The sequence below is a fragment of the Panthera tigris genome, chromosome A3 (assembly GCF_018350195.1).
Source record: "Panthera tigris isolate Pti1 chromosome A3, P.tigris_Pti1_mat1.1, whole genome shotgun sequence".
Lineage (NCBI taxonomy): Eukaryota > Metazoa > Chordata > Mammalia > Carnivora > Felidae > Panthera > Panthera tigris.
In genome coordinates, this window is record NC_056662.1 from 35980227 (window position 1) to 35995718 (window position 15492).

The following is a 15492-nucleotide window of genomic DNA, read 5'->3' on the forward strand; positions in this document are numbered from 1 at the left end:
ATCTGCTAACTCAGTGTGTGTGTGTGTACGTACACACAATTATATATATACGTATACAACAAATGTGGATATATAAATATATGGAGGAAGTTAATGAATGACTAAACTGCCAGAATTGAGAACCTCTGAGACAGTTACAGTATTTGGGCACGGTCCTATTGGAGAAGATAAACATGACGCAGGACGTCTTCATCTCAAAAGGATTCCGTCCCCCTAATGTCAAAATCTTGTGAGTCCTGCTTCTGCTTTCACGCAGTTGGCACTAACCCTGCTGTCCAACAGTTCTGACTTCCAGTTCCACGTCAGAGGGTGGCCGTCACCTCCCACATAGACACAGGCATAGTGTGCTCTCTCCCTGCGAAGGAGTGACCAACAAGTCACACAGATTTCAGCTAGAAGGTGGCAGCGCAGGTGCAATCGGTGCTTTCACTGGAACACCTTTTCCATCTACTCCACGGCGTGGCCGCGCAGATGCGAGGGGAAGAGGGTCTACACCTGGAATTCTTAGCCGCCCTACCGCCATTCACATTCCCTCCAGCTGCAAGTATTTACTGCCCATGGCTATTTTAAGGGTAGGTCTTTAATTTTATAAGGAGCCGGCCTCCTTGTCCCCGCCCCCAAATATCCTTCAGTGAAGACACGAGTGACCTGAGAGGGGGCAAGGGGCACCAACAAGCCCACCTCCCCTCTCTTCGGCCAGGTAGAAAGCAGGTTTTTCCACCTGAGGTTCCAGAGCTCTCACCTGCCCACCAGCCGCTGAGCCTCTCTAGGCCACCGCCACCAGCTGGCCCCAGAGGCCGAGCCGCACGGAGCCGCCGCAGCCTGTCCCGGCAACCTGCGCTCGGGGCTTGGAGACGGAGCATGCGTAGTTCTGTAGTTGGCGCGTGCGCTGCTCAAAATCCGCTTCTCCGGGTTTTAGTGAGGGTCTCAGCCCTGAAAGCTTTTGGCCCAGACCGAAAAGGGCCAGGGGGCGGAGCTTATTTAGCATCAGTCTCAGCAAATGTGTTGAAACCAAAGAATTTAACATCAAATGGACTTGTTAGGGCACAGTATCTGCCTCATGGCCCGCGTTTAGGAGACATTTATTGAATGAATCACACAGTAGTCAACAGTTCGCGGTAGTCTTCCGTCCTCCCAGACTTGACCAATCACAAGGCGCGGTTCGTTTTCAGCGCCAGTTCCTCGCCGCCTTTTTACGTGTGCCTTCAAAACCAGGAGAAAAGGATTGGACTACCACCACGTCCCCGCATCGCACTGGAAAGTGGACATGCGCAGTGCGAGCGGGCCACATCACAAAGCTTTTGCCCTCAGCTCTTTGTAGGGGGAGGCCTACGGGGAGATTAGGAGTCAGCCAACACTTGCTGTCCTCAAAGTGGATAATTTTGGCGCTCTCTCCCCGTCCTGTTTCTTAGTTCGAGGACAAAACTTTCATTCTCTTGTAGCATTCAAAATAATTATGGAGGGAATTATGTTAATCGCTATTTTAGAGTTTATCTGGTATCGTGAAAACCACCTTTACTTTCCAACCGTTTTTATAATGTAATTCTTGTGTTAGTAACTTTCCGGTATCAAGAAGCTCTGTACCACAAAAAAGTTGGGTTTTCTTTTTCTCTCGATTACCTCTGCTGTCTAGCACTATGGGTAATGGAGATTCGTTACCTGCCAATCCTATTCACTGCGTTCCTAGTCTCTGAATGGCCAGCCTTGGTCGCCATTTTTGTTTTGGGCTGTCCTTGAGAAATGAACGGTGGCCATTTTTCTTTCGGGCAGATCCTTCTCGCTATTCAGGCCCCTCACCCAGTGTTTCGCAGCCATCTTAACTCCTGGTTATGGCTTCAAGGCGGCAGTGAGGCTGCCCAAATCATCTTGTGTTTGGGCAGCGGCAGCTTCCCCTCCCCCTCCCACCCTACGCGCGGGGAGACCCTGGGAAAGGGGAAGTAAGGCCGAAGGTTGAGTCCCCAAAGCACCTGAAGGTGGGCTTCAGAGCCTGCTGCCTGTGTAGTCTAAGTTTGCTCAGCCAAGTACTACTCCACCAGTGACCCTGGACAGTAACAAAACTAATAAAAGCCCGAACCCAAACCCTGCCACCATCATAGGTAAGAACATGGAACTCCTGACAACCTGAGATGGTCCTTCACTTGCACTGAACTATTTGCCCATCTCCTCTCCCCCTCTGTTTTTTTTTTTTTTTCTCTTTGATTTTTGAGCCTTTTCTGAATTCTTTTTCCTGTGCTTCCACCTTTTTCTCGTTGTTTTCAAAGTGCTAAAGAGTTGTTAACAGAGGATGCAAGAAACCTGGGCTTGAAAGTGAAAGTATTACTCTGGGTAATTTTTTGTTTTTTTTTAGGACAAAATCAGTGAATGGGCCAGGTATTTGTATCAAACTATGGTTGCCGACCACGATTTATACAAATACAGTCTCAGACATTTTTAGGTTGTGACATAAATACGGATTGTGTTTGTATATACTGCCCGTTCATTTATTCATTGGATTTATTGAGTACCTGATGTGTGCTAGACCATCAAGATTCTGCGGTAAACCAAACAAACAACCCCTCTCTCTCATGGAATTTACATTCCAACTGACCTCGACAGCTACTAGGTTGCGGTGAGTCACAATATTCTATGGTTCTTAAGCCACAAGACTGACAACAAGTATCCCCTGGCTTCTTTCTCAGTATCCTCACGTTTGTTTGTTTGCTTTTTCCATACTAGGGGTAAATTGTATTGACACTTGTTTCTTGGGACCTAGACACCCCCATATTTGAAGACCAGTTGGCTAATTTGATGATCAGTATTCAAGGTTTAGGGTCTTGCTCAAAGTGTGGTATACTGACTCTCATCACCTGGGAGCCTTTCAGAAACGTTAGTTTCAGACTCCATCCCAAGACCCACTGACTCAAGAATCTTTTCTAGGGAGTGCACCTTAAAGTTCAAGGAGCATTAATTCGGGGCATCAGCTATAGACTGTCTCTTTTAAACCTGCGGTTCTTAAACAGTTCACAATGTGTTGTTTATTCCGTGTTTTACATGCATCGGATATGTGACATATTTTCCTTTGCTTTTAGTTATCAATTTGATGTCCGAATGCCAATTTAGATTCTAAAAAGCTGAGAATTTGTCATTCTGGTATGTTATGTAACTGTTGCCATGGCAACACCTGTGTGCACATTTTTCCTCTGTGCATATTTTTACTTTTAATTTATTAGAAGTCGAATTCAAAAGCCTGCATGTGTTCAGTAGTTCAGTATTGATTTGGAAAACCCTGGGCCATGCTTGACCAGTTTTTGTGGCATCTTGCTCTCTTCTGTCTTTTCAATGAGAAATCTAAATCTCATTTGTCTCAGGAATTCTCAATCCTAGCTGCTCCTGAAAATCACTTGGAAGATGGGGTGGGGACAGCATTAAAAAAAAAAAAAAAAAGACTGTAGGCCACTATCTGCAGAATATTAGACCCTGTGGATGGAATTTAGGAACCAATAAGGTGTTTGAGAGAACAGCAAATTACTTTTATGTTTTTCACATGCTGTATTTAGATTTTTGTCTCCCAGGTAGATTTACTTAAATTAATTAGGACTTTGAAGGCATTGGAGAGAATTGGACTGGAAATGTGGTGAACCAGCTTCCCAAGAACCAGTCAATTTATCATTTATTCTGTGTGCTCAGCAAGTTGTCCAGTCTTTCTGGCTTGTCCTTTTTCCACCTATTAATTGGGAAAAGAATGAAGGTTTAAAAAAAATATTTTTATTTATTTGTTTAATTTTTTTTTTTTTTATCAGAGCACACAAGGAAGGGAGAGGGTTAAAGAATCTTAAGCAGGCTCCAAGCTCAGAGCGCACCCTGATGTGCTCAGGACCTGAGCCAAAATAAAGAGTCAGTGCTCAACAGACTGAGCTACCCAGGTGCTCCAATGTGTTGTTTTTTATTTAGCCTCCTGGGAGTTTTCAAAATGTAGCAAATACTTCTGTGTGTGTATGGAAGTATTCTTTAAGTGCAATATGTATTGCTTTTGATTTTCACATATGGTGTCTTGTGTGTGCCAGTAGAGCATAGGGCAAGGAAATGAACTTAAAAATGACCTTCAGAGTCACACCCCAGGGTTCAAATCCTAGCTCTTCCACCAGCTACTAGCTGTGTGACCTTGAGCAGATAACATTCTGCTTCAGTCTTCTCATCTGTAAACTAGGGTTAAAGTGAGAGTTAGATAAGTTAGTGTCAGAAAAGTACTTAAAACAATGTCTGGCACGTGATCACAGCTATGTGGATATTAACCGTTGTTATTTATTAAATCTTTAGGTTATTAAGGTTTTGTTCATGCATGGAAATCACTAAGGGAAAAAGTTCCATGACTTTCGGATATTCACCTGTTTGGAAGAGATGGTGGTGATCTAAACAGAATGTACTAGGAATATGAATTTTTTTTTAATGGTCTTTTTCAACAGCCTTATTGAGAAATATAGGCATATCTTTAATGTGCTTTGCAGATACTGTGTTTTTTACAAATTGAAGGTTCAGTGCAACCCTGCACTGTGCAAGTCTATTGGTGCTATTTTTCTAACAGCATTTGCTTGCCTCATGTCTTTATGTCACATTTTGATAATTCTCACAATATTTCAAACGTTTTCATTATATTTGTTATGGTACTTTGTGATCAGTGATTTCAACTGCTGAAAGCTCAGGTGATCGTTAGCATTTTTTAGTAATAAAGCCTTATTTAATTTACATTGTTTTTAATGTACATTGTTTTTTTAGGTATAATGCTGTGACACACTTAATAGAATAGTATAGTTTACATATCAGTCTTACATGCACTGGGGAACCAAAAATTTATATGACTTGTTTCATTGTGATAATCACTTTTTTGTGTTGGTGTGGGGCTGAACGAGGAATATCACCATGTTATATCTGTAATTGTCATACAGTAAACTGCACATATATAAAGTATATAGTTTGATACGCTTGACATGTATATACTGGTCAAACCATCACCATAGTCAAGGTAATGAATATATCCATCATTCCCCCAAATTTCCTTTTGCTGTTTTATAATCCTTCTGGTAACTTTCTTTCAGGCAACCACTCATCCATTCTCTGTTACTATAGATAACTTTGCATTTTGTAGTTTATCTAAAAGGAATTGTATAGTACATGATCTTTTTTGGTGGGAGTTATGGGAGTGTCTGGTTTCTTTTCATGATTTAGAGTCTTCTTTGTTGCAAGTATCAATAATTCATTTCTTTTTAATTGCTAGGTAGTATCTTGCTAGATGTACTGTAATTGGTTTACACATTTAACAGTTGAAGGGCATTTAGGTTTTTATTTTCACAGTACTCCTTTTCACATTGCTTTGTTCCTCTCTAGCTTATTTGAATTGGAAAAAAAAAGTCTAATTTTTGGTGGCCATGCCTTCTGTGTATACTGAAACCAGGAGGTGACTGGTAAAATGTGTAAATGTGTATGTATTGGGAGGTTTTACCTTTGTGTTTGGTAGTTTATGGATGAATGTTTTCTGAGTGAAAATTTGCTTTTTTAAAATACAAAATGCATGTATTGACTTTTTAGTTATTGTATCTCTTGATGTGTACATGCCTAAACATTTTAAGCTGTGTTAAATCTTTAAAACCTACTACTTGTATATTATCTTTTGGAGATTGTAAACGATAACGGGTGCATACTAAGAACCTACTCATTAGGCAACAAAGTAGAAATGTAAATGAAGAATACCACTCATTTAGTGTTGGTGTAGGTACATTTCTAAAGTCTGCTTCTGGGGTGCCTCGGTGGCTCAGTCAGTTAAGCCTCCGACTCTTGATTTTGGCTCAGGTCATGATCTCATGGTTTGTGGGCTCAGCACTGAGCATGGAGCCTGCTTGGGATTCTCTCTCTCCCCCTTTCTCTCTGTACCCCCTCTGCTTGTGCTCTGTCTCAAAATAAATAAATAAATATTTAAAAAAAAAAGTCTTTGCTTCTGTTATAGACAAGCAGTGCCTCCTGATTAATATTGACATTTTGTGCTTGAATAAATCGGAGCTGGTAACTAAAATTGGATTTGACTTAGGTTAGTTATAGGATAATATATAGAATATTGCTGTTATGATGTCTCGGACATTTAATTTCGTTTGTGGCACTATTTTGATTTCTCTAGTTAGAATTTTTTGTTTTGCAATTAAAAAAAATATTTTATATTTGCATATGGTAAAATTCATTCTTTTTGGTATACACTTTCATGAATTTTGACCAGTGCACTGAGTTTTATAACCACTGTGGCAGTCAGACTGCTGGACAGTTCCGTCACCACCCCCCCACAAATTCCCTCCTGCTACTCCCTTGTAGTAACTCTCCCTCCAAATAGCAACTAAAGAGCTGTACTCCATCTCTATAGTTTTCACGTCAAAAATATTAGATTTTAAGACAATTATGTTAATGATTATGGAAGTTATTTTGTATTGTGAAGGTGCTGGAAAACAGTTGTAATCAGAGTGGGGCTTGGGCTATGAAGTGGATTGATCAGGACCTGTCTGTCTGTGCCTGGCAATGTTTATAATGATTATGGTTAACAGAGACTGACCAAGGAATTTCCAAATACTACATATCAGATCTTATGGAATCTTCATAGGACCCTGGAGATAGATACTCATTATTATCCCACTTCATAGATAAGAAAACGGGAGACAGAAGAATTGAGTAGCTTGTCTGAGATCACTTGAAGAGGCAGGATTTGACTGCATGTCTGTTTTACTAGAACCTGAAGACCATGACTGCCTCCATGGACAGGTGCCTGTGTCTTTCTGACAAAGTATTAAATAAAAATTAGATCTTTCCTATTAATGAAGCATTCCATGCCGGGCCCAGTGAGGATTTTCTATGGGCATAGCATGATATGAGGGGCCCAGATCATGGATCTGGATTAAGGATGTAGAGTGACTGAAAGGTAGGACTGTTCTGTGGAATTATTTTTGGTAGAGGATTTCAATATTTGACCTACATTTAAACACAAAAAGAAAAAAAGCCCTTATGTTTTTGTCACTTGTATTATCCACTTTTCACTGTTGGAGCTTCCCTGGGTTTTCGTTTTGTTTTCCTTTTTTTACAAGCTGATTTTGGAATTCAAAATGACCATTTGAGTAATAGGAAAAGCTGATTCTTTCTTACACTGAGGTCGCCTCCTTAAGCTTTATCTGAGTGGTCACCGGCAGCATCTTTGTTCATTTGTCAGTTTTCTGTGGTATTTTGTTAGTTTGTGATTTTTCCTTGATACTGGTTTTTGCTGTGTGTGTGTGTGTGTGTGTGTGTGTGTGTGCGCATTCCAACTTCAGGAGTTCTAGGGCTTTTGTTTTCTGTTTCTGCTCCCCTAGTTAGTGAAATCTTGGTAAGATGAAAAAAGGAAGTATAATAATTTTCTTGATAAAACTTGAAATCCAGAGATTAGAAACCTAAAATTAATTTCTAGTCTTCTTAATCTGGAGTAGTTGGTTTGGCTTATGACACAGGCCAGCAATTCTGAAAGGAAGACAAATGTGAATTTCAGAATGCCTTGGATTTTCCCACAGAATAATCTAGAAGGTCACTGACTTTCTTTATTAGCGTTTATCTCTGCTTTGTATTTAAATGACAGGACAATCATGTGATAATGTTTAATCTACTTCCATTCCCTCCAAATTTTCTTAAGGATCTTAGAATCTTTCCCTCTCTGTGAAAGACATTTACGCACACATATTTTTGGAGGGGTCATGCTCTTTCAAAGTCTCTTCTTTTGAAAAGAATGCCTATTCTCAGGCCCGGGAAAGTGGGCTCAAGAATGCAGAATAGAGGATGTTATTTGTAAGATTTATAATATACATTAACTTCTTGGCATACTCACGTAAATTGTTTTCAGATATTCAGAAAATTGATCTTGTTGGATATTGTCCTGAAGTTCTTAAAATCAGGCAAATTAAATTAAAAATTCCACTGAACTTGGACTTTAACTGGAAGCTCTGATAGCAAGATTTTTTAACATTATGCTTTAAACCGTGGGCACTGAACTTGTTGCTCCCTCCTGAAGGCAACTTTAAGGACCTAGGAAAGTACTTTTTTAAGATGCATACTTGCTTTGTGTGTGTGTGTGTGTGTGTGTGTGTGTGTATGCGCACATTTAGTTTTTAATATCAGTAAAGCAAGTCTAGAAAAACCTCACTATGTTCCAGATTTAAAATTGAATGAATACAGAGGCTGATAATATCTTTTCCATTCAAGTGCTTGTTAGAATGTCAGTATTTTAAAAACAAAAAAAAATTATGCAGTGAAAAACTCACATTTATGGCCTAAACTTCAACAATACCTCTGATCTGTTGCCCATTATTTTCAAGAGGAAACATTTTGATCTTCTTTTTACAAGGTTATGTGTATTACAAGCTTTTCAACTGAGGCTGGTGATACATTCAACTTAAGTCTTATTTATGTATTGAAATAGGTCCATAGTGCTTTGACCTCCTTTTAAAAAGGCTTAATGTGGGATTTGGGATTTGGGGACAGTAAGGATGCATTAGATAAATAGGTATAAATCTAGAAAAATAATTAACAGTCTGTAGCCCTTATTTAGTAACATCAATAGGCTCAAGTCAGCACACTTTTGATGTATACCTGTGCCCTGCACCAGGTATCAAAGAAGACAGGGTTGGACCTTGTCCTCAGGACACTTTTGGTCAGGCAGAGGAGACAGACTGAGGATCAGAGTTATGTGTAATTCGCTGAGCTAAGTGTGAGAGTAATGGTGGTGTAAGGTGCAGATGTGGCTCAGAGAAGAGAGTGATTCATTCTGGAGATTTGTGGAGGCCTCCAAGGAGCAGGTGGTGTCTGAGTTGGGTTTCAGAGGATAACTCCTCTAGGACTGCCTGTGTGGGTGAAGATGGTGAGGGCTGGAGCCGCATGTTCGAGGACACATGATGGAGTTGGCTGTGTGGGGCCACTGAAGCTGTGAAGTTGCCTGAGCCGTGGGATAGAGGGGTGGGCAGAGGGCCTGTGACAGTGTGGGAGATGCCAGCACACAGTTCTGCTCAGTTACCTCTAGTGATGGCTTCGGGGATGGAGAAGTATAAAGATGGAAACAGGAGGTACTTTAAAAGGCTGTGGTTGTGGCGACCTTCAGGATAACCAGCTCTTTGGGGTCTGGGACTTCCTGGCATCACCAAGTCGTGATTTTTCCTTCTTGTGGGAGGCAGACGGCTCCGCCTTTGACTGTCATCTGTTCTTCCCAGATGATGGGCTCTTTGCCTCCAGTCAGAGAAAAGAGCAGAGTGTGTGCTTTCCCCAGATTCCCTGGTAAATGGTCTTTTTGCATTTAGACTTGATGCTTCTCAGCTTTTGTGAAAGAATACTGAGAGACACACCCCTCCCACCTCCCCAAAGGAGGTAAGAGTCATGATTGGTTGTCGCACAGTGATTGTGAAGGTGTAAATAATAGAAGGGATCAGGAAACTCTTTCACCTCTGTTTCCCACTACCTTGCTGGACCTGCAGATTTGGCTGGAAGACAGGGACACCTTGCTCTGAGTGTCCCTTTCCCTGTTTTTCTATTGGATTGTTTAATTTTGGATTGTTGTCTTTTGATGATTATGTGTCTTGTAAATATCTTGTCCCAGTTTGTCACCCCCCCATGTCTTTATGGTGTATTTTGATGAACAGAAGTTTTAATTTTTGCAAGCTTTTTATTTTGAAATAATTATAGATTCACAGGCAGAAAAGATGGGGGGGGGGTCCTGTGTACCCTGGCAAACATTAAAGCCAGAGAATTGACATTGGTACAATGCAGAGTTCTTACATTTAAGCACTTTTACATGTATTTCTTTAGTTCTGTGCCATTTTATCACGTCTGTTCATGTAACCAACACCACAATCAAGGTACAGAACTCCATTGCCATTGGCTCCTTCCTGCTACCTCTTCATATAAAACCACATACTCCTTCCACATCCTTAATCCTTGGCAACCTCTAATCTGTTTTTCACTTCTATAATTTTTTTATAGAAGTGAAATGTCTATATAATTTTATATAATTTTGTTATTTCAAGGATGTTATATAAATGGAATCATACATGAAACAACCTTTTCAGGTTGTCTTTTTTTTTTCACTCAGCATAATTCCCTGAGATCCATCCAAGTTGTTACCTGTATCAACAGTTCATTCTGTTTTATTGCTGACTAATATCTCATGGTATAGCTAGACCACAGTCTGTTTAACCATTCACCCGTTGAAGGACATCTGGGTTGTTTCTAGTTTTGGGTTATTATGAATAAAGTTTGCTGCGAACATTTGTATACAGATTTTTTTTTTAGTCTTCCTAGTATTTTTATTTTACACTAAACCACAGTTTTTAAACTTCTGTATACAGATTTTTATGTGAGCCTAGGTTTCATTTATCTGGGGATAGATTCCTAGGAGTGGTTTTGAGTCATATGGTAAGTGCATATTTAGTATTATAAGAAACCTATCTCTTCTCCATTGTGGCTGTACCACTTTTACAGTCCTACTGGCAGTGTATGAGAGATACATTTTCTCTGTATCTTCATCAACATTTGGTGTTGATATTTTATTTGGCATTTTGGTAGGTATATGGTGATACCTTATTGGGGTTTTATTTGCATTTCTCTGATGGCTGATGATGTTGAACATCTTTTCATGTACTTATTTGCCATCTGTATATCCTCTTTGGTGAGATATCTGTTTATGTCTTTTGCCCATTTTCTGACTACATTGTGTTTTTTTACTTGTAAGTTTTGAGAGTTCTTTATATGTTCTAGTTATAAGAGTTGTTGGATTTGTGAATTGCAACTATTTTCATCAGGCTGTAGGGAAGTTTTGATTTTAATATGGCTAGATCTACCATTTTTTTTTTTCCTTTATGGTTTGTACTTGTTGTGTGCAGTTAAAAAACTCCTCCTGTAGGGGTGCCTGGGTGGCTCAGTTAGTTAAGTGTCTGACTCTGGATTTTGATTCAGGTCATGATCTCTCAGTTTGTAACATCGAGCCCCATGTCAAGCTGTGTGCTGACTGTATGGAGCCTGCTTGGGATTCTCTCTCTCCCTCTCTCTCTGCTTTTCCCCTCCCCAAATAAATAAATAAGTAAATTTAAAACAAACAAAACAAAAACAAAAACCAACTTCTTTACTTTGAGTTCTTGAAAACTTTTGTAAGAGGTTCTGGTTTTTAGTCCATCTGTAATTGATTTCTGTGTGTTGTGTGAAATAGTGTGCCAATTTCATCTTTTTTCAAATGGATAAATAGTTGTTCAACCACATTTTATTGAGTGAATGATCTCTTCATTTCCCACTGATGTGCAGTGCCACTTCTATCATCCATAGATGGTGGGTGGGTTTGTTTCCTTCTAGTCTGTGTGGTCTGTCCCTTTGGCCTGTTTACCCTTTTGCCAGTACAGATTATTTTATTTGCTGTAGCATTGCAATTTCGCTGTATCTAGTTAGACAAACTTCCTCCTTTGTTTTTTCTTCTTTCCTCTCCTCCAAGTATCTTAGTCCTCTTTGCTCTTTCTCAGATTCCCTATTCAGGATTGTGCTTAGAACTGTAATAAGTTGGAAGGACAATTTGATGAGGCCTTACACATTTCCTATTAAATGTATTCCAAATATTTTATATTTGTGGGATGCTAGTTTAAAAGATATTTTTTTTACTTTTTAAAAAATTTTTTAGAGAGAGAGGCTGAGATGGGGAGAGGGACAGGGAGAGAGAGAGAGAAAGAGAGAAACTTAAGCAGGCTCTGTGCTCAGCACAGGCCCGATGTAGGGCTTGATCCTATGACCCCCCGGAATCATACCTGAGTCAAAATAAGAGTGGGATGTTCCACTGACTGAGCCACCCAGGTGCTCCTAAAAGATATTTTGAAATCTACATTTTTTTTCTTTTTTCTTTTTTAAATATAATTTATTGTCGTATTGGCTTACATACAACACCCAGTGCTCATCCCTCAATGCCCATCACCCACTTTCTCCTCTCCCCCACCCCTCATCCACTCTCAGTTTGTTCTCTGTATTTAAGAGTCTCTTGTGGTTTGCCTCCCTCCGTTTGTAACTATTTTTTCGCTCTTCCCTTCCCCCCATGGTCTTCTGTTAAGTTACTCAAGATCCACATATGAGTGAAAACATATGATATCTGTGCTTCTCTGACTGATTTCACTCAGCATAATACCTTCCATTTCCATCCATGTTGCTGCAAATGGCATGATTTCATTCTTATTGCCAAGTAGTATGAAATCTATATTTTCTACCTATTTTAAAGAAATTGCTTTTAATGATTTATTATGAAGTATGTTTGCTACATTTTTTGTAGATGCTTTCATATGATTAAGAACTTTTAAAAAAGTTTATTTAAATATTTAATTTTTTAAAACATTTTGATGTTTATTTATTTTTGAGAAAGAGACAGAGAGAGACAGAGACAGCATGAGCAGGGCAGGGGTAGAGAGAGAAGGAGACACAGAATCCACTGCAGGCTCTGATCTGTCAGCACAGAGCCTGATGCAGGGCTCAAACTGATGGACCATGAGGTCGTGACCTGAGCCGAAGTCGGCTGCTTTACTGACTGAGCCATCCAGGTGCCCCAGTTTATTTATTTATTTAATTTTAGTAATCTTTATACCCAATGTGGGGCTGAAACTCATGATCCTGCAATCAAGAGTTGCCTGCTCTTCTGACTGAGCTGCCCATGTGCTCCTATTATTAAGAAATTTCTTTTCTCAGATTTCTACTGTTCTTTATTTTTTCCTACTCCTATTAAAATGACCTTGTGTTGTTTTTTTTTCCTACTTTAGTTTTTTATTATGGTGATTTTTCTAGTGTTAAACCGACCTTGCACTCTTCTGATAAACTTCACTTGGTTCTGGTATAGTTTTCATATGTTAGATTCAGTTGCTTCTATTCAGGTTTCTTGCCTGTATGTTCAGGTGTAGAATTGGCTGTGATTTTCATTTCTTACACTTCCCTTGTCGGGCTTTGCTGTCAGGACTTCATAAAATGAGTTATGGAATGGAGCAGCTTCCCTCTTCTTAAATTTGTAAACTGGTATTATTTGTTCCTTGAACTGCTGTTGGATTTTGGATTACAAAGCAAAGGTTTTGAAATGGAAGAGACATGAGTCTACCTGTGTAACAGCCTTGTCCTGCTGAGGCAGAAAGAATGAAATGCTGAGGCTCAAACCCAGAGGGTACAGTCCTGTGTATCATGACTCAGCCATTTCATCATTTCAGAAATCTTACAGTTAAGGCAGCAGCCATTTTGTTACCTTCACACTGAAGTCCATGCAAATCCATGTAAGAGAGGCTTGGAAAATATCCCATTAACCTGACAAACTTGGTTCCTTAAGTTTCTAGCCTTATCTAATTAAGTTGCAGAACTGAGGGGGAAAGGTAACCTTGGAAGACAGGCACTCTGACAGCTCAAGGAAAGCCTAGATCTGCCAGAAACTTCACTGGCTCCATTGTTGAGTAACAGCTCAGAGGGGCATTAATATGGGTATTGCCCAGTGTGATGATAGGTGGTAACTATCTTCTGAATATCAAAAAAATAATCAATATGTGGCATTTTTTTATGAAAGTCATAAAGATTCAATATACTCTTTGGAAAATTTCTCTAAAAACAGCAAAAATAAAATGGTTGGGTGCATAAATGACTTAGCTCCCATTATCTGGAATATTTCTTCATTCAGTAGACATTTCTTGAGCGCCCTCTAGTGTCAGGCAGTGCTCTGAGGGCTGTTCACCTTTAAGAACCTGTTTCTACCAGGATGGTTAAGTGTGCTTTTACCATATTTGGGAATTAGCAGACTGCTTCAGTTCACCGTTTAGTTCATTTCTAGCACTTGTCTCTAATGATATAATGAAACAAAAGAAATACATCTTCATTATCTGAAATGACTTCAGCGGATATGCAGGCTCAATGTCTGTGCACTTGGCTATCCAGATGTGTTATGGGCTTTATGTTGATGAACTTTATTTTTTGTTTATGAAGATATATGCCATGTTACATAGCACAATGGTAAATTTAATTCAGACCACATTTCCTTACCCATAGACTTCCTTCCTTTCTTCCATTAGCAGGAGAGAACCACTACTCATGTAGCTCTATTTGAACTCATACTCTGTTGGGATTTTTTTTTTGCCTTTGTGGGCAATGGAGGTTTGGGAATGTGGTGGTGGTGGGGGGGGTGGTGGTGGGCTAACAGTCCAGTTAGCAATCGACCTTGGCAGTTCTGCAGATGACAGATGGTGTTAGTTTGCCCTTGGCTGAGTTGACAAGTCTCTTCTCTCGCCCTTGACCCTCAGCTGTGAGACCCTGGCCTCATCTCACAAGTATATTTGTTAGGGGAATAGATGGCAGGGCTGGGTAGATCGTTCGTAAGGTCTCTCTTAGCCCTAAAGTTGTGACTTTTGGAGCCTCCAAACATTGTGGAAACAAATGAAAAAAAAACTATATACACTGAGAGGAAGAATGCTATATCATATTAAAAAATGAATTGAAAATATGCAAAAGGTAAAAATATGAAATAGGTGAAGGGAATTAAGAAAAATATATATGCAAAATGTATTATGTAGTTCCTTTTATGTGTGGCCTATTTTTACATTAGCAGACCGTATTATTTTATACAAAAATATATACTTTTCAGTCCTAGATTCCTACAGATCGTATTTTTGAGACGGGACTTCAGTGATACTTTTTGAAGAATCCAGTCCTTAGAAAAATTCAGTTACTCTTGCTTTACTAATAAAAATAAAAAGAAAAAAATAAGCATTTTAAAAAAGAATACTGGAACCTTATTTTGAGTTGAAAAATGTAACCTTCACTGTAACATGGCCTGTAATCTATCTAATGGCAGATATGGTTTGAAAGTCTTGCTGCAGCCTTCAGTGTGGTCTACCTGTCCTTCAGGAAAGGAAGGACATATGGGAAAACCAGAGTACAATTAAAAAATAATTCGATCACATGCTTCAGCTTGGTTGGGTACATGCTGACAAAACTCTCTTTCCCTTTTCTCTATCAGCTGAAGACCTTAAGTACCCTTCAGTGAGGGACTCCCTAAATTCTTAGCAGAAGTTATTCAAACTTAATTTAGTGTATTTAAGGGGACTGATTTTGTGTTTATCAGTCTTAAATAATATAAAGATCTACCTAAAGTTTTCAGGATGACTTTGTAAATGTTGTTTCAAACACATGTTCCTGATTCTCCAGGAACTTATTTTTGGAGTTACTAGGTGGATGTCCTTCACAATTTTTCTGAATCACCTGTATTACATCATTCAGAGAATAGAAATGAATAATTAAAGTGATTGGGTTTGGATAAGGATGTTTTTGTCCATTAAAAAAAAATAGAATCAAAGGTTATCAAATTTTGAAAAAAAATTAAAACATCACCATTGACTAAGTAATTGTTAACCCTTATTAAGGGCCCAGTTCATTGGGAGTTTTCATGTCATTTTATTTAATCCTTTTGATAATTTCTATCCCTAT

At 39.3% G+C, this 15492-nt stretch overlaps 1 protein-coding gene across 2 annotated transcripts in view; it reads left to right on the forward strand.

Moving 5' to 3' along the window:
• Nucleotides 1-208: 208 nt before the first annotated feature.
• Nucleotides 209-15492, forward strand: part of LOC102958094 (SLX4 interacting protein) — a 180021-nt gene continuing 164737 nt past the window's right edge. The window contains exon 1 of one of the 2 annotated variants that reach the window (XM_042980910.1): nt 209-572. The gene's annotated coding sequence lies outside the window, so the exon portion shown is untranslated. Of the gene's footprint in view, nt 573-1796; nt 2097-15492 lie in introns of those variants that run through there. The other variant, XM_007086811.3, reaches the window with a different exon arrangement.